Source organism: Lactuca sativa, chromosome 1 (genome assembly GCF_002870075.4).
Source record: "Lactuca sativa cultivar Salinas chromosome 1, Lsat_Salinas_v11, whole genome shotgun sequence".
Lineage (NCBI taxonomy): Eukaryota > Viridiplantae > Streptophyta > Magnoliopsida > Asterales > Asteraceae > Lactuca > Lactuca sativa.
Window position 1 is genome coordinate 26,096,097 of NC_056623.2, and position 19,364 is coordinate 26,115,460.

Below are 19,364 nucleotides of genomic sequence, written 5' to 3' on the forward strand. Positions count from 1 at the left end.
CATTGAGGGGTAAGTCGGTCTATTGTTATCGATCTTATTGATAAATTAGAACCACCAATTGACATAGCTATTTGTTTTTAATTTTACTATTGTTTTTATGGCATTTTGACGAGAAAAACGGGTCAAAAAGTCTTGCTTTTAACACAAAGTTTGTAGCTAATGTTAGATATTAATTATTGATCTGTGATGTGCAGCAAATATCTGGCGTTATAGATTGGCCATAATCCAAACATGGAACTAGAAGATGTCAGAGGGTAGAGGAGGTTTCTTATGGGCCTTTCCTGGTAATGAGAATCTAAACTTTAACAGAAATCAACTAGATAACAAAATCAAGAAGACAATAGCAATCAACTTGTATGAAAGTGGTGGCAAAACAATCAATTGAAAAGCTATTGTGCAAGAACTTGTGTTGTATAAAAAAATCACATGAGAAGGCAATTTCATCTGCAGTGTAGCACCTGGTTCCTGGTATGTAAAATTTGTCTAAGTGTTTTGCATTTTTAGCCTTGGACTCGGCGAGTTGTAGGCCCGACTCGCCGAGTAGAGCAGGGATATGGAACACGTTTAAGTTGGCGACTCGGCGAGTCCATATTCTGGACTCGGCGAGTCCATATTCTGGACTCGGCGAGTCCATATTCTGGACTCAACGAGTCCCCGCTGTCTGATGAAACCCTAATTTCAAGGGTTTGCACCCTATTTAAATCACCTTATGCGACCCAAGCTCGCCCCCTTCACCCTCAGAGCTCCCTATATCGTCCAAACCTTGTTCCTTGTGAGATTGAAGTGTTTGGTGTGTTTTCTTGAATATTTTGAGAGAAAAAGGAGAGTATATCAAGAGGAGAAGAAGGAGGCCAGACATCTTGGTGTTATTTCAGTGATTTCCTTGAGGTATAACTCAGTTTCCCTCTGTTTTCATGCTTATAGTCCCTTAAAGCTCCATTAAAGTCCTTCTTGAGCCATTTCCAAGCTTGATTATGAATTAGGGTTTGTAATAAGTTGATTAACGCTTAGATCTAGGCAGGATTGAGCTCCAGGAGCTCGGATCTACTGCCTTTATGGAGCCATATTGCATGAAAGCCATAGATCTACTCTTTTAGTGCATTTTGAGCCCTAAAACCTTCATTGGTGTTTTATTTACACGTAAAGTTGGAAACTTTACGTGTTAATCAAGCCCTAAGAACCCAGATCTATGTATGGCGTGAGCTGGATTCAAGCAAAATTGAGTATATAGTATTTGCTTGTGAAAGACTCGGCGAGTCGAGTCGCGAGTCCCCGAGTTTTCCCCCATTTCGTGTTTTTTGGGTGGAGTAGTGAGTCATGGGGTGTGACTCAGTGGGTCGGAACCCAGACTCACTCATGAAGGAACTTGGCGAGTCAATGCCTTGACTCAGCGAGTTCAAGGCAATCTTCTTGCCTCAAGAACATACTTGGCGAGTTGTTCATACAACTCGGCGAGTTGTTCATACAACTTGGCGAGTCTTAACATAAAATGTTCTTCGGATGAAGATGAACTCGACGAGTTGTTCATACAACTCAACGAGTAGGATGAAGGACTATTGGACATTGGTTTAGAAGGAAAACTCGTCGAGTCAATGCCTAACTCGACGAGTAGAGACGAGATTATGGTCAATCGAATGGATAGGGACTCGACGAGTTGGCGAACCAACTCGGCGAGTCGGGTCAACTGGAAGTTGACTTTGACTTTGACTCTTGGCTTGATTAGGGGTAAATGGTCATTTTACCCTGAGGTCGGTTAGCAGTATTTGACTGAGTGTTTTGTGGGAATTATAGCCGGAGGATTTCCGGGGCAGCAGCAGCAGAAGACAGTCAGTTCCAACGCAGATCAACAGCTACTTTGAGGTGAGTTGCCTTCCAGTAGCGGTGGGTCTACGGCCACAATGTCGGCCCACTAGTAGGAGTTGTATGTTAGATGATTGTCTTTGTGATATCATATAGGTTTGCTACTACCTGATATGTTTATATGCTGGCATGATATATATATATATATATATATATATATATATATATATATATATATATATATATATAGATATGTGATAATAGTAGAGTTCGGTTGTTAGGACCGAAGGGTAGGTCAGACACTCCAGATATGTATGACAGTATGTGATGATATGTTTATATGTTGGCTTGATATGTTATATGTGATAGTGGTAGTAGGAGGGGAATAGTCCCCAAGTTCGGTCGTTAGGACCGAAGGGTAGATCGGACACCCTAGATATGTCTGATGATATGTTATGTTATGATATATCTGATAGTAGCAGTAGGGGTGAAATAGTCCCCGAGGATCGGTTGTTAGGACCGATGGGTAGTCAGCACCCCATAATGGCTTGACATGGGTAGTCATCACCCCAGAACGGCTTGACACGGGTAGGTCGGCACCCCAGAATGGCCGTACCGGGTAGGTCGGGCACCCCATAATTGCCCGGCAGTATGTATGATATGTGATTGTATGGTATGTGGTATGATGGGGGAACTCACTAAGCTTCATGCTTACAGTTTTCAGTTTTGGTTTCAGGTACCTCTTCTTCGAAGGGGAAGGAGCTGGCACGGTAACGGCACATCACATATATGCTTTGTATTCCGCACTATGAGATTTTCCTGGGGATTTGTACTCTGACATTATTATGTTTTATAAAATGGTTTCCAGACACGCGACATCTTTTATGAAATGATATGATCGGTGAATGTTTTATTTCTAATGTTTTGCTAAGTATATGCTTTAAAATGAAATTTTTGGCTCGTATTTTTGGGACGTTACTAGTTGGTATCAGAGCCCTGATTTGAGGGATTCGGACACACCTTCGGGGGTGTCTGAACTCAAATCGAGGGATTAAAAGATTTTAAAGAAGAAAATATTTTCTAAAAAGCTAAGTAAAGAGTTTTAAGAAGGAACGAAGTGTGTGATGTGCGCGACCGGCCGAGCTCAATTAAGTATTCCCCAAAGTACCCATATAAGCTTATGTTATGTAGAACATCATGCTAGAATAGGACTAAGGATCTAGGAGTGATGCCTTATGTGCCTGCTTTACGTGCTTCAGTGTATGAAAATTGCATGCTAGAATTGAGTAGACGGCAGTAGGATAGCCTGTTTAGGTTATGCCTGATAGTATGAGTTTAGCATTGTATGCTAGTTCAGCTTCTCTCTATGAGGACGGATTTGCTTGAGATTGTTCCCTTTTGTCTGGATGATGCTTGCTTTGTGCTTCGTGGGACTCTGAGTAATGGGAGTTAGACATTAGGTGAATACGTCACGTCACATGTGATCAGGGTTGAATAATCTTAGAGTGCTGGATTTGGCCCTATTGCGCAGCTCTTGTCTGAGTCTAATCGTTGTAGAGCTGAGTCTGTTACTCGAAGGATTATCTGAGCCTCACCACATGTGATGGTATTCAGGTAATGGCTAATTGGCATTACAAAGAGGCCTTCAGCAGCTGAGGACCGGGTAGGATGAGTATAACAGTGATCAGCGGTAGTGAAAGGGACCTGGTGGAGTCAAGGAAGTCCTTGGAGAAGGTATGGATAGATGTGGAAGGTAGTATGGGCCCGTACTACTGAAAGCAGAGGATCCGTACCCGAACCGAGGAAGGCCAAGATAAGACCAGGGAACTTGTAGTTGGTGTGATCCCTCCAGAGGCATCAGTGTCGCTAACGATTATTATTTATGTATTTCAGAATGGTGGTACTACGCTCGAGGCCAGCTGTTGGCAGTTCAGGAGAGGGATCGGGTTCGAGATAAGGTTCCGAGCCAGTAGATGAGGGGCTACGCGAGTTCATCGCTTCAGAGATCACCATAGGCATCCTTGAGTCGACCCCCATTATCTTCGGGTCAATCAAGGAAGGGATAGTTGAGTTGATGGAGGAGCGCCTCGGGGCATTCAGGAGCGACATGGCATCTGGCCAGTCGGGATCTCGCACACTGTCCTTCAAGGACTTCAGGGGCAGTGGTGCGCCGGATTTTCACGGGGTGAAGGACCCCATAGCCACCAGGCGATGGATTGCAGACATTGAGTCTGCACAGATGATTAGCTTCTGCCTTGAGGGGTCGAAGGTGAGGTTTGCAGCAGGGTGTTTACGAGATCGAGCTAGGGATTGGTGGGAGTTCGTGGGTGACTAGTTGGGAGCCTCGGCTATCGAGGCTATGACCTGGTCCGCGACCAGGTTCAGGGCAGAGTTTGCGTCGACTGTCGAGCTTCAGCAGTTGGCCAGGGAGTTCTTGGATATGAGGCAGATGACGGAGACTGTGGCGGAGATCACCGCCAAGTTCCAGGAGAGGGCATTGTTGGTGCCCCGGTATGCGGGTGATGAGGACATGAGGAGGACCCGCTACCATGACATGCTCCGAGCTGATATCCGAGAGCATGTCAGTTTTTCAGTTTGCCCTACTTTGGACTCTATGATTTCCAGGGCGAGGGAGAGGGAGATAGATCTGGAGCACATCTGGAAGAGGAAGACAGAGGAGGGACATGCATGAGGGGCTTCGGGGAAGAAGCCCAAGGGACCAGATGGTAGGCCGAAAGGCCAATCAGGACCGAGCCGCTGCAAGAAATGCGGCAGGCCTCATGAGGGGGCATGTAGTCTGGGATCATCGGGCTGCTATAAGTGCGGCAAGACGGGGCATTTCAGCAAGGATTGTACTGCCCCTGCACATGTGATTCAGACGTCTGAGTTGCTGTGTTTCCACTGCAACCAGAGGGGCCACAAGAAGGTCAATTGCCCCTAGTTGACAACATCAACGCCAGTAAAGGCGCCAGCTCCAACTACCCTGCGGATTACTGATGGCCAACAGGGCAAGGCAGAGGCTCCAGTGGTGAGGAGTCGGGCGTTTCAGCTGACTACCGAGGAGGCACGCGCCGCACCCGATGTGGTGACGGGTATGATTCTTTCCCTCTATGTTATTTGTATGATGTTATGATATTGATATGTGCTCTGTGTATATGCGTTAGGATCGTTCCATGTGAACGGTATCCCTGTTCAGGTGTTGTTTGACTCGGGTACCACCCGATCATTTGTTTCCCTTGCGCTTAGCAAGAGGTTTACTGAGTCTTCGGGCATGTTGGATTGCCTTTTAGAGGTAGAGATTGCTGATGATCGATCGGTGCGACCGTCAACAATATTCAGGGATTGTGCTCTAAGGTTATTTGAGGAGCGCTAGTTGGTGGACTTGGTTCCCATCCCATTGCGGGGGAACAAGGTGATTATAGGCATGGATTGGTTATACTATTTTAAAGTTGATTTTTTTTTTTTTTTTTGGATTTAGGTTTTGAAGGGGCTGCCTTTGATGTGGAAAATGAAGAAAACATGGAGAACGAGACTATTCTAGCAGAATGTTGTTATTTTTTAAGAATGTTATTCATTTTTGTTGATATTCTTTTAGAATGATTTATAACTATATTAAAATGTATACGACTTTTAGTCTATAAGAATATGTATGAATTTGTATTTTCTTCGGATGTATAAGAATATATCAGAATGTTTGTTAATTTTCAACATTTGGTTCAAGAATTTTGTTTTTCTTCAATAATATTCTATTAGAATAAAATTCTGAAATAGTATCATTCTAACAAAAAAATATTCTGACAGAATAAAATCGATAAAAATTGAAATTGAATTAATTAAAAAATTCAGATTTTTTTAAAATTAGGAGAATTAATCATCCCTAAAAATCCGAAAATTTCTTTTTATAAATGTAGTTAATCGTCCAAAATACCCTTTTGCTAAAAATTGTGTGATTATATGGTACATGTTACTCAATTGTAATATCATACACTCTCAAATCATGTCCATTGATTAATTTCATCCGTTGGTCCAGATCTGTGCATTCTGACACAAAATACTTAGTAAAAACAAAATAATATATATATATATATATATATATATATATATATATATATATATATATATATATATATATATATAACACGTATGAGTTGTTGTTGATATAACGTGACATGAAAGATTAATAGACATGTATTTGACATCTAGATACTTAACAAAACTATCTCTTTACATTGGGAAACTGGATTAATGTTTTAAAACAAGTTTGAAATTTTTTTATGAAATTATCATAATGATATATTTATAGTATAATCCTTACCTGAGAAACTAGTTAGTTGTAATATCTTATCCCAATTTGATCTTATAATCTCTTTGTGCAATGAAAATGATTTTAAGGTTTTATTTTGCAATATGAAAATGGTCTTAGTAATGTCTCATCTTTAACAACCTCAATGGCAGCTTATTTTGGACTTTAGTTTGGTGTGTTTATTAACTTGCATCATGTAGGGATAATCACCAAAACGTATCACCGGAAAGACAAAAGGATCAACAGGTTCAGGTTTTTCTATAATTACTTGAAATGCGCCTGATATGATATAAAAGCAAAAAATAATATTTCAGAATTTAAGTGTAACGACCCAAAAATTTTTTTTTTTTTTTTTTGATATTACTTTAGAAAAACATTAATAATTAAAACATTGTCTAAATAAAAAGAAACATTGTTTGTTCACACCATAACACATTGCAACCATGTTCTCAAAAGCCAAACCGTACATCCCATCAAAATATCAGAGTACAATCCCAGTAAATCTCATAATTGCGGAAACCGAAGAGTGTGTGTATGACGTGCCGCTACCGCGTCGGCTCCTTCCCCTTCGATGCAGAGATACCTGAAAACAAAACTGAAAACGTAAGCACAAAGCTTAGTGAGTTTCCCCCAACGTACCGCATACCATACAAACACATAACATATATATACTGCCAGGCTATTCTGGGGTGCCTGACTACCCGGTACGGCCATTCTGGGGTGCCGACCTACCCATACGGCCATTCTGGGGTGCCGTCTTACCCGTGTCAAGCCATTCTGGGGTGCTGACTACCCATGTCAAGCCATTCTGGGGTGCTGACTACCCGTCGGTCCTAACAACCGACCACAGGGACTGGTCCCCTCATACTACCTCTATCGCATATAACATAACAAGCCAGCATGCAAACATATAATCATAAACTGTCAGACGTATCTGGGGTGTCTGACTACCCTTCGGTCCTAACAACCGAACTCGACTACTATCACATACAGCATATCATGCTAGCATATAACATGTCAGGTACTCGTGAACTTAGATGATATCACAAAGACAATCATCTATCATACAACTCCTACTGGTGGGTCGGCATTGTGGCCTTAGACCCACCGCTACTGGAAGGTAACTCACCTCGAAGTAGCTGCCGAACTGATCGGGAACTAACTGAATGCTGCTGCTCCGGGAGTCCTCCGGCTGCAATTTCCACGACATACTAAATCAAACACTGCTAACTGTCCTTTAGGTAAAATGACCATTTTACCCCTGGATTAACTATAAGCCAAAGCTGGAGTCAACTTTCAGTTGACCCGACTCGCCGAGTGGATCACCACTCGCCGAGTCCCTAGCAAACCAAAGTCCTGGGTCCCTGGTTCTACTCGTCGGGTCGGGCTATGACTCGACGAGTTCACCTTCTAACTGCCATTCAACACCTTCATCCTACTCGCCGAGTTGTATGAACAACTCGTCGAGTTCATCTTCATCCGACGAACACTTTATGCTAAGACTCGCCGAGTTGTATGAACAACTCGCCGAGTCTGTTCTTGAGCTATGAAGATTGCCTTGGACTCGCCGAGTCAGGGCATTGACTCGCCGATTCCTAACATGGGTGAGTTCAGCTCCCAACTCACCGAGTCACCCCCTGTGACTCAAGGCTCAACTCGACACATGAAGAAGGGACCAATTCGGTGACTCGCGACCAGACTCGCCGAGTCACCTATGCGACTCGCCGAGTCGCCTCCATGCACTCCTTAAATATACCAATTTGCTCGGTTCCAGACCATGCCATTCATAGATCTGAACTTCTAGGACACGAATCACACGTAAAGTTTCCAACTTTACGTGTGGATATTCACCAATATGGATTATAGGGCTCAAAATGACTCAAAATGGTAGATCTAGGGCTAACAAGCCTCATGAGGCCAAAAAGCTAACAGATCTGAGCTCCTGGAGCTCAATCTTACATAGATCCAAAGGCCAAACGCCTTATTACAACATATAATGAACATGCAAACTTGGGGAATTGACCAAGAAGGACCCAATTGAAGTTTTAAGCATAGAATCAAGGGGAAAACGGGTTATACCTCAGAGGAAAGGTTGAAATGACACAAGGATGGCTGATCTCCTTCTCCTCTTCTTGATCTACTCCTCTTACTCTCCAAAACCTTCAAGAACACACCAAGAATACCTCAAACTCTCAAGGAAACAAGGGAAAACGATGCAGGGGGAGTTCTGGGGGTGAATGGGGACGAGTTGGGGCGGAATGAGAGTTTAAATAGGGTGCAAACCCTTGAAACTTAGGGTTTCATCCCGCAGCGGTGACTCGCCGAGTCCAGGATATGGACTCGTCGAGTCGCCTACTTAAAACGCGTCCTGAGTCTCGTCCCTACTCGGCGAGTCGGACCCTATGACTCGCCGAGTCTAAGGCGAAATTAAGGCAATGCTCAAATAAAATTCACATACCGGAAACCAGGTGCTACAAATCTCCCCCACTTATTTTAGACTTCGTCCTCGAAGTCTGCCGCCTGATCCTGAAACAGCTCGGGGTAGTGCTCCATCATCTCGTCTACCGGCTCCCAAGTCCACTCTGAACCCTTGCGGTGCTGCCATTGCACCTTCACTAGCTCCACCCTCTTGTTCCTTAAATCCTTCGACTTCCTGTCGAGGATTGCGACTGGGCGCTCGATGTAGTTCAGGCTGTCATCAACCTGAATATCCTCCAAAGGTACTACTGCAGAATCGTCCACTAGGCACTTCCGCAACTGCGAAACATGGAAAGTGCTGTGGATCTGGCTAAGCTCGGCTGGCAGATCCAGCCTATATGCTACCCTGCCCACCCGGGCTAAGACCCTGAACGGTCCGATGAATCGTGGGCCCAACTTGCCCCGCTTCCTGAATCGGATGACGCCTTTCCACGGCGACACCTTCAGGAGGACCATATCCCCGACCTGGAACTCTAAATCGGATCGACGCTTGTCGGCATAACTTTTCTGTCGACTCTGAGCAGTCTGAAGCCTGCTCCGGACCTGCTGTATCCTCTCAGTCGTCTTGAGCACCACTTCGGTGCTTCCCATAACTCTCTGGCCAACCTCACCCCAGCATATCGGGGTCCTACACCTCCGTCCGTACAACATCTCGAAGGGAGGGCGGTCGATACTCGCGTGATAGCTGTTGTTGTAGGAGAACTCGGCCAAAGGAAGGTAGGTATCCCAGCTACCACCGAAATCCAGAACACACGCCCGCAACATGTCCTCCAAAGTCTGGATGGTCCGCTCACTCTGTCCATCTGTCTGCGGGTGAAAGGCGGTGCTGAAATGCAGACGAGTGCCCAACTCGTCGTGGAATCTCTTCCAAAACCTGGAAGTAAAACGCACATCCCTGTCCGAGATCACCGATACTGGCACCCTATGCCGTGCCACAATCTCCCTGATATAGATGTCGGCCAATTTCTCGGCCGATATGCTCAATCGGAATAAAGTGAGCACTCTTGGTCAATCTATCCACGATGACCCAAATCGAATCCACTCCACGCGCGGTCCTGGGAAGCTTCGTGATAAAATCCATCGTGATATCTTCCCACTTCCACAGTGGAATGTCCAACGGCTGCATCTTGCCATGCGGCCTCTGATGTTCGGCCTTGACCTTCCTGCAGGTCAAGCACCGCTCGACTTACCATGCCACATCCCGCTTCATGCAGGGCCACCAATAGTCTAGACGAAGATCCCTATACATCTTCGTCGCCCCCGGGATGAATAGAGAATCGGGGACTTGTGCGCCTCCTCCATCAAAATCTGGCGCACGCCCCCATGATACGGCACCCCACACCCTACGGTGTAGTGTCAATAACCCTCGGCTATCATAATCGAAGGAGGAAACCTGACCTACTACGCGCTCGTTCTTCCGATGCTCCTCCTTGATAGCCTCCTGTTGAGCTTCCCGAATCTGCTCCAACAGGGAAGTCACCACAGTCATCCTCAAACAGGCGTCCCTGATCGGCGCCGTCTTGCGGCTAAGCGCATCGGCCACCACATTGGCCTTTCCCGGGTGGTAAAGGATCTCGCAATCATAATCCTTCACCACATCCAACCACCGACGCTGCCTCATGTTCAGATTCGGCTGGTTCCATGAGGTACCTCAAGCTCTTGTGGTCCGTGTAGATGGTACAACCGAACCCCATAGAGGTAATGTCGCCAAATCTTGAGGGCAAATACCACCGCCCCCAACTCCAAATCGTGCGTCGGGTAGTTCGCCTCGTGAGGCTTGAGCTGCCTCGAAGCGTAAGCAATGACATGCCCCCTTTGCATCAGCACCGCGCCCAACCCAGAAATGGACGCATCGCAATAAACCACGAAATCCTCTACGCCCTCCGGCAGGGCTAAGATCGGCGCCTCACACAATCTCTGTCTCAGCGTCTCAAACGCAGCCTGCTGCTCGGGTCCCCACCGAAAGACCACGGCTTTCTTCGTCAGCCGCGTCAGGGGCACGGCTATCTTGGAGAAATCCTGGATAAATCTCCGATAGTAGCCTGCCAATCCTAGGAAGCTCCGAATCTCAGATGGGGACTTCGGAACCTCCCATCTCATCACGACCTCAACCTTGGCCGGATCGACCAGAATCCCGTTCTGGTTGACGAGGTGCCCCAGAAATTGCACCTCGCGCAACCAAAACTCACACTTGGAGAACTTGGCATACAAGCTCTCCCTCCTCAGGGTCTCTAACACCTCTCTCAAATGCTCCTCATGTTCCTCCCGGGTCTTGGAATAAACCAAGATATCATCGATAAAGACTATCACAGACCGGTCCAGCATCGGTCTGCATACACGGTTCATGAGGTCCATGAACGCGGCAGGAGCATTGGTGAGCCCAAACGGCATCACCACAAACTCGTAATGGCCATAGCGCGTCCGAAACGCGGTCTTCTGCATATCCTCCTCCCTGACCCTCATCTGATGATAACCCGAACGCAAATCAATCTTGGAGAACCAAGATGCACCCTGAAGCTGGTCAAAGAGGTCATCAATCCTCGGGAGCGGGTAACGGTTCTTCACCGTTACCTTGTTCAGCTCCCGATAATCTATACACATCCGATGCGACCCATCTTTCTTCTTCACAAACAGAATCGGGGCTCCCCAGGGCGAACTGCTCGGCCGAATAAATCCCTTGTCCAGCAGCTCCTGCAGCTGCGTAGACAACTCCTGCATCTCGGGAGGAGCCAACCGATACGGTGCTTTAGCTATCGGAGCCGCACCGGGAACGAGGTCAATCCTGAACTCCACCTGTCGCTCCGGAGGTATCCCAGGTAGTTCCTCCGGAAAAACATCAGCAAAATCTCGAACCACTGGGACCTCGCTCACGGTTGCCTTACCCGCCTCCCGGGTGTCCATCACGTACGCGACATAACCCGCGCATCCCTGCTGAAGGTAGCGCCTAGCCCTCGCTGCTGAACATACAGTGGGTCCACACTGCGGCCGCTCTCCATGAATCACTAACTCTCCCCCGCTTGGGGCCTTGACTCGCACTAGCTGCTGCGCGCAATCTATCACTGCCCCATTAGGGCTCAACCAATCCATACCAATAATCACCTTGTTCCCACGCAATGGAATGGGAACCAAGTCTACCAGGTAACACTCCTCAAACAGTCGCAGGACACAATCTCGAAACACCATCGATGCTCGCACCGATCGATCATCGGCAATCTCTACCTCTAACGGGCAATCCAACTCGCCTGAAGTCTCATGAAATCTCTTGCTAAGAGCAAGAGAAACGAACGATCGGGATGCACCCGAGTCGAACAATACCTGAACCGGGATGCCGTTCACATGGAACGATCCTAATACACATGCATACACACGGAGCACATATCAATATCATAACAATGTAAAATAAAAGATAGAAGAAAGGAATCATACCCGTCACCACATCGGGCGCGGCGCGTGCCTCCTCGGCAGTCAACTGAAATGCCCGACTCCTTACCACTGGAGCCTCTGCCTTGCCCTGACGGCCATCCGTGATCCGCAGGGTCGCTGGAGCTGGCGCCTTCACTGGCGCTGAAGCTGTCAACATGGGGCAATTGGCCTTCTTGTGGCCCCTCTGGTTGCAGTGGAAACACAGCAACTCCGATGTCTGAATAACGGTCGCAGGAGCAGTGCAATCCCTGCTGATATGCCCAAACTTGCCGCACTTGTAGCAGCCTGACGATCCCATCCTGCACGCCCCCTCGTGCGGCCTGCCGCACCTCCCGCAGCGGCTCGGTCCCGACTGGCCTCTCGGCCTCCCATCTGATCCCTTGGGCTTCTTCCCCGAAGCCCCCGATGACTGACCATTCTCAAGTTTCCGTTTCCGGATGTGCTCCAAATCTATCTCCCTCTCCCTAGCCCTGGCAATCATGGAGTCCAGGGTAGGGCAAGCCGAAAAACTAACATGCTCCCGAATGTCAGCTCGAAGCATATCATGGTAACGAGTCCTCCTCATATCCTCGTCACCTGCATACTGGGGCACCAATAAAGCCCTCTCCCGAAACTTGGCGGTGATCTCCGCCACGGTCTCTGTCGTCTGCCTCATGTCTAAGAACTCCCTGGCCAGCTGCTGAAGCTCGACTGCTGGCGCAAACTCTGCCCTGAACCTAGCCACAAAGTCCGACCAGGTCATTGCCTCGATGGCCGAGGCTCCCATCGAGTCACCCACTGACTCCCACCAATCTCGGGCCCGGTCCCGTAAACATCCTGCTGCGTACCTCACCTTCGACCCCTCGGGGCAGAAGCTGATCAACTGGGCAGACTCGATATCCGCAATCCACCGCCTGGCGACAATGGGGTCCTTCACCCCATGGAAATCCGGCGCACCACTGCTCCTGAAGTCCTTGAAGGACAGTGTGCGAGATCCTGACTGGCTAGAGGCCAAGTCGCTCCTGAATGCCCGTAGGCGATCTTCCATCATCTCCACGATCCCTTCCTTGATCGACCCAAAGATGATGGGGGTCGACTCAAGGATGCCCCTAGTGATCTCCGACGTGATGAACTCACGTAGCCTCTCCTCAATCGGCTCGGTGCCAGATCCCGAACCTGACCCCTCTCCTGACCCGCCATCTGTCGATCTCGGTCGAAGTACCACCATTCTGCAAAACATCAATAATAATCATTAGTGGTACTGCTACTTTCTGAGGGATCTCAACTACTTACAGGTTCCTTGGTCTCGTCTTGGCCTTCCTCGGCTCGGGTACGGATCCTCTGCTTTCAGTAGTACGGGCCCATACTACCTTCCACATCTATCTGTACCTTCTCCGAGGAATTCCTCGACTCCACCAACTCCCCTCTACTACTGCTACTCTCCGATATTCTCACCCTAGGCTTGCCCTAGGGAGAACTCAAGTTCAACACAACTGGTCCTCAGCTGCTGTAGGTCTCCTCATAATGTCAGTTAGCCACCACCTAAACACCACCACCTGTGATGAGGATTAGATCATCCTTCAAGTAAAAGGCCCGTCCCTACAACGGTTGGACTCAAACAAGAGCTGCGCAATAGGGCCAGTTCCAACACTTTGGGATTATTCAACCCCGATTACATGTGGTGTGACGTGTTTACCTAGTGGCTCACTCCCATTACTTAGAATCCCACCGAGCACGAAGCAAGCAGCATTCGGATAAGGAAAAACAGACTCAAGCCAAAACTGTTCTTTAAACAAGAAACGACACTTAACATAGGATGCTAAGCTCATACTATCAGGCATAACCTAAACAGGCTACCCTACTGCTGTCTACTCAATTCTAGCATGCAATATTCAATAAGCTGCAACAAATAAACAGGCACATAAGGCATCACTCCTAGATCCTTAGCCTATTCTAGCATGCAATATTCATAAAGCTGATAAACATAACATAAACTTGTATGGGTACTATGGGGAATACTTACTTGAGCTCGGCCGGTCGCGCACGTCACACACTTTACTCTTTCTCGTGACTCTTTTCCGGGTTTTAAAGAATAATTTCTTTTGGAAAAATCTTTCAATCCCTCGGTTTGAGTCCAAACACTCCCGAAGGCGTGTCCGAATCCCTCAAACCAGGGCTCTGATACCAACTTGTAACGACCCAAAATTTTTTTTTTTTTTTTGATATTACTTTAGAAAAACATTAATAATTAAAACATTGTCTAAATAAAAAGAAACATTGTTTGTTCACACCATAACACATTGCAACCATGTTCTCAAAAGCCAAACCGTACATCCCATCAAAATATCAGAGTACAATCCCAGTAAATCTCATAATTGCGGAAACCGAAGAGTGTGTGTATGACGTGCCGCTACCGCGTCGGCTCCTTCCCCTTCGATGCAGAGATACCTGAAAACAAAACTGAAAACGTAAGCACAAAGCTTAGTGAGTTTCCCCCAACGTACCGCATACCATACAAACACATAACATATATATACTGCCAGGCTATTCTGGGGTGCCTGACTACCCGGTACGGCCATTCTGGGGTGCCGACCTACCCATACGGCCATTCTGGGGTGCCGTCTTACCCGTGTCAAGCCATTCTGGGGTGCTGACTACCCATGTCAAGCCATTCTGGGGTGCTGACTACCCGTCGGTCCTAACAACCGACCACAGGGACTGGTCCCCTCATACTACCTCTATCGCATATAACATAACAAGCCAGCATGCAAACATATAATCATAAACTGTCAGACGTATCTGGGGTGTCTGACTACCCTTCGGTCCTAACAACCGAACTCGACTACTATCACATACAGCATATCATGCTAGCATATAACATGTCAGGTACTCGTGAACTTAGATGATATCACAAAGACAATCATCTATCATACAACTCCTACTGGTGGGTCGGCATTGTGGCCTTAGACCCACCGCTACTGGAAGGTAACTCACCTCGAAGTAGCTGCCGAACTGATCGGGAACTAACTGAATGCTGCTGCTCCGGGAGTCCTCCGGCTGCAATTTCCACGACATACTAAATCAAACACTGCTAACTGTCCTTTAGGTAAAATGACCATTTTACCCCTGGATTAACTATAAGCCAAAGCTGGAGTCAACTTTCAGTTGACCCGACTCGCCGAGTGGATCACCACTCGCCGAGTCCCTAGCAAACCAAAGTCCTGGGTCCCTGGTTCTACTCGTCGGGTCGGGCTATGACTCGACGAGTTCACCTTCTAACTGCCATTCAACACCTTCATCCTACTCGCCGAGTTGTATGAACAACTCGTCGAGTTCATCTTCATCCGACGAACACTTTATGCTAAGACTCGCCGAGTTGTATGAACAACTCGCCGAGTCTGTTCTTGAGCTATGAAGATTGCCTTGGACTCGCCGAGTCAGGGCATTGACTCGCCGATTCCTAACATGGGTGAGTTCAGCTCCCAACTCACCGAGTCACCCCCTGTGACTCAAGGCTCAACTCGACACATGAAGAAGGGACCAATTCGGTGACTCGCGACCAGACTCGCCGAGTCACCTATGCGACTCGCCGAGTCGCCTCCATGCACTCCTTAAATATACCAATTTGCTCGGTTCCAGACCATGCCATTCATAGATCTGAACTTCTAGGACACGAATCACACGTAAAGTTTCCAACTTTACGTGTGGATATTCACCAATATGGATTATAGGGCTCAAAATGACTCAAAATGGTAGATCTAGGGCTAACAAGCCTCATGAGGCCAAAAAGCTAACAGATCTGAGCTCCTGGAGCTCAATCTTACATAGATCCAAAGGCCAAACGCCTTATTACAACATATAATGAACATGCAAACTTGGGGAATTGACCAAGAAGGACCCAATTGAAGTTTTAAGCATAGAATCAAGGGGAAAACGGGTTATACCTCAGAGGAAAGGTTGAAATGACACAAGGATGGCTGATCTCCTTCTCCTCTTCTTGATCTACTCCTCTTACTCTCCAAAACCTTCAAGAACACACCAAGAATACCTCAAACTCTCAAGGAAACAAGGGAAAACGATGCAGGGGGAGTTCTGGGGGTGAATGGGGACGAGTTGGGGCGGAATGAGAGTTTAAATAGGGTGCAAACCCTTGAAACTTAGGGTTTCATCCCGCAGCGGTGACTCGCCGAGTCCAGGATATGGACTCGTCGAGTCGCCTACTTAAAACGCGTCCTGAGTCTCGTCCCTACTCGGCGAGTCGGACCCTATGACTCGCCGAGTCTAAGGCGAAATTAAGGCAATGCTCAAATAAAATTCACATACCGGAAACCAGGTGCTACAAATCTCCCCCACTTATTTTAGACTTCGTCCTCGAAGTCTGCCGCCTGATCCTGAAACAGCTCGGGGTAGTGCTCCATCATCTCGTCTACCGGCTCCCAAGTCCACTCTGAACCCTTGCGGTGCTGCCATTGCACCTTCACTAGCTCCACCCTCTTGTTCCTTAAATCCTTCGACTTCCTGTCGAGGATTGCGACTGGGCGCTCGATGTAGTTCAGGCTGTCATCAACCTGAATATCCTCCAAAGGTACTACTGCAGAATCGTCCACTAGGCACTTCCGCAACTGCGAAACATGGAAAGTGCTGTGGATCTGGCTAAGCTCGGCTGGCAGATCCAGCCTATATGCTACCCTGCCCACCCGGGCTAAGACCCTGAACGGTCCGATGAATCGTGGGCCCAACTTGCCCCGCTTCCTGAATCGGATGACGCCTTTCCACGGCGACACCTTCAGGAGGACCATATCCCCGACCTGGAACTCTAAATCGGATCGACGCTTGTCGGCATAACTTTTCTGTCGACTCTGAGCAGTCTGAAGCCTGCTCCGGACCTGCTGTATCCTCTCAGTCGTCTTGAGCACCACTTCGGTGCTTCCCATAACTCTCTGGCCAACCTCACCCCAGCATATCGGGGTCCTACACCTCCGTCCGTACAACATCTCGAAGGGAGGGCGGTCGATACTCGCGTGATAGCTGTTGTTGTAGGAGAACTCGGCCAAAGGAAGGTAGGTATCCCAGCTACCACCGAAATCCAGAACACACGCCCGCAACATGTCCTCCAAAGTCTGGATGGTCCGCTCACTCTGTCCATCTGTCTGCGGGTGAAAGGCGGTGCTGAAATGCAGACGAGTGCCCAACTCGTCGTGGAATCTCTTCCAAAACCTGGAAGTAAAACGCACATCCCTGTCCGAGATCACCGATACTGGCACCCTATGCCGTGCCACAATCTCCCTGATATAGATGTCGGCCAATTTCTCGGCCGATATGCTCTCCGGAATCGGAATAAAGTGAGCACTCTTGGTCAATCTATCCACGATGACCCAAATCGAATCCACTCCACGCGCGGTCCTGGGAAGCTTCGTGATAAAATCCATCGTGATATCTTCCCACTTCCACAGTGGAATGTCCAACGGCTGCATCTTGCCATGCGGCCTCTGATGTTCGGCCTTGACCTTCCTGCAGGTCAAGCACCGCTCGACGTACCATGCCACATCCCGCTTCATGCAGGGCCACCAATAGTCTAGACGAAGATCCCTATACATCTTCGTCGCCCCGGGATGAATAGAGAATCGGGACTTGTGCGCCTCCTCCATCAAAATCTGGCGCACGCCCCCATGATACGGCACCCACACCCTACGGTGTAGTGTCAATAACCCTCGGCTATCATAATCGAAGGAGGAAACCTGACCTACTACGCGCTCGTTCTTCCGATGCTCCTCCTTGATAGCCTCCTGTTGAGCTTCCCGAATCTGCTCCAACAGGGAAGTCACCACAGTCATCCTCAAACAGGCGTCCCTGATCGGCGCCGTCTTGCGGCTAAGCGCATCGGCCACCACATTGGCCTTTCCCGGGTGGTAAAGGATCTCGCAATCATAATCCTTCACCACATCCAACCACCGACGCTGCCTCATGTTCAGATTCGGCTGGTCCATGAGGTACCTCAAGCTCTTGTGGTCCGTGTAGATGGTACACCGAACCCCATAGAGGTAATGTCGCCAAATCTTGAGGGCAAATACCACCGCCCCCAACTCCAAATCGTGCGTCGGGTAGTTCGCCTCGTGAGGCTTGAGCTGCCTCGAAGCGTAAGCAATGACATGCCCCCTTTGCATCAGCACCGCGCCCAACCCAGAAATGGACGCATCGCAATAAACCACGAAATCCTCTACGCCCTCCGGCAGGGCTAAGATCGGCGCCTCACACAATCTCTGTCTCAGCGTCTCAAACGCAGCCTGCTGCTCGGGTCCCCACCGAAAGACCACGGCTTTCTTCGTCAGCCGCGTCAGGGGCACGGCTATCTTGGAGAAATCCTGGATAAATCTCCGATAGTAGCCTGCCAATCCTAGGAAGCTCCGAATCTCAGATGGGGACTTCGGAACCTCCCATCTCATCACGGCCTCAACCTTGGCCGGATCGACCAGAATCCCGTTCTGGTTGACGAGGTGCCCCAGAAATTGCACCTCGCGCAACCAAAACTCACACTTGGAGAACTTGGCATACAAGCTCTCCCTCCTCAGGGTCTCTAACACCTCTCTCAAATGCTCCTCATGTTCCTCCCGGGTCTTGGAATAAACCAAGATATCATCGATAAAGACTATCACAGACCGGTCCAGCATCGGTCTGCATACACGGTTCATGAGGTCCATGAACGCGGCAGGAGCATTGGTGAGCCCAAACGGCATCACCACAAACTCGTAATGGCCATAGCGCGTCCGAAACGCGGTCTTCTGCATATCCTCCTCCCTGACCCTCATCTGATGATAACCCGAACGCAAATCAATCTTGGAGAACCAAGATGCACCCTGAAGCTGGTCAAAGAGGTCATCAATCCTCGGGAGCGGGTAACGGTTCTTCACCGTTACCTTGTTCAGCTCCCGATAATCTATACACATCCGATGCGACCCATCTTTCTTCTTCACAAACAGAATCGGGGCTCCCCAGGGCGAACTGCTCGGCCGAATAAATCCCTTGTCCAGCAGCTCCTGCAGCTGCGTAGACAACTCCTGCATCTCGGGAGGAGCCAACCGATACGGTGCTTTAGCTATCGGAGCCGCACCGGGAACGAGGTCAATCCTGAACTCCACCTGTCGCTCCGGAGGTATCCCAGGTAGTTCCTCCGGAAAAACATCAGCAAAATCTCGAACCACTGGGACCTCGCTCACGGTTGCCTTACCCGCCTCCCGGGTGTCCATCACGTACGCGACATAACCCGCGCATCCCTGCTGAAGGTAGCGCCTAGCCCTCGCTGCTGAACATACAGTGGGTCCACACTGCGGCCGCTCTCCATGAATCACTAACTCTCCCCCGCTTGGGGCCTTGACTCGCACTA

At 48.5% G+C, this 19,364-nt stretch overlaps 1 long non-coding RNA gene across 3 annotated transcripts; it reads left to right on the top strand.

Moving 5' to 3' along the window:
• Nucleotides 1–290: 290 nt before the first annotated feature.
• Nucleotides 291–2,720, top strand: LOC122195835 (uncharacterized). 3 transcript variants are annotated; one of them, XR_008230673.1, is made up of 4 exons: nt 291–468; nt 817–888; nt 1,792–1,860; nt 2,537–2,720. It is a non-coding gene; the product is annotated as an uncharacterized LOC122195835 (long non-coding RNA). The 3 variants fall into 3 exon arrangements; XR_008230674.1 differs by having other exon boundaries at nt 823–888; XR_008230672.1 differs by lacking the exon at nt 291–468 and having other exon boundaries at nt 510–888.
• The last annotated feature ends 16,644 nt before the right edge of the window (nt 2,721–19,364 follow it).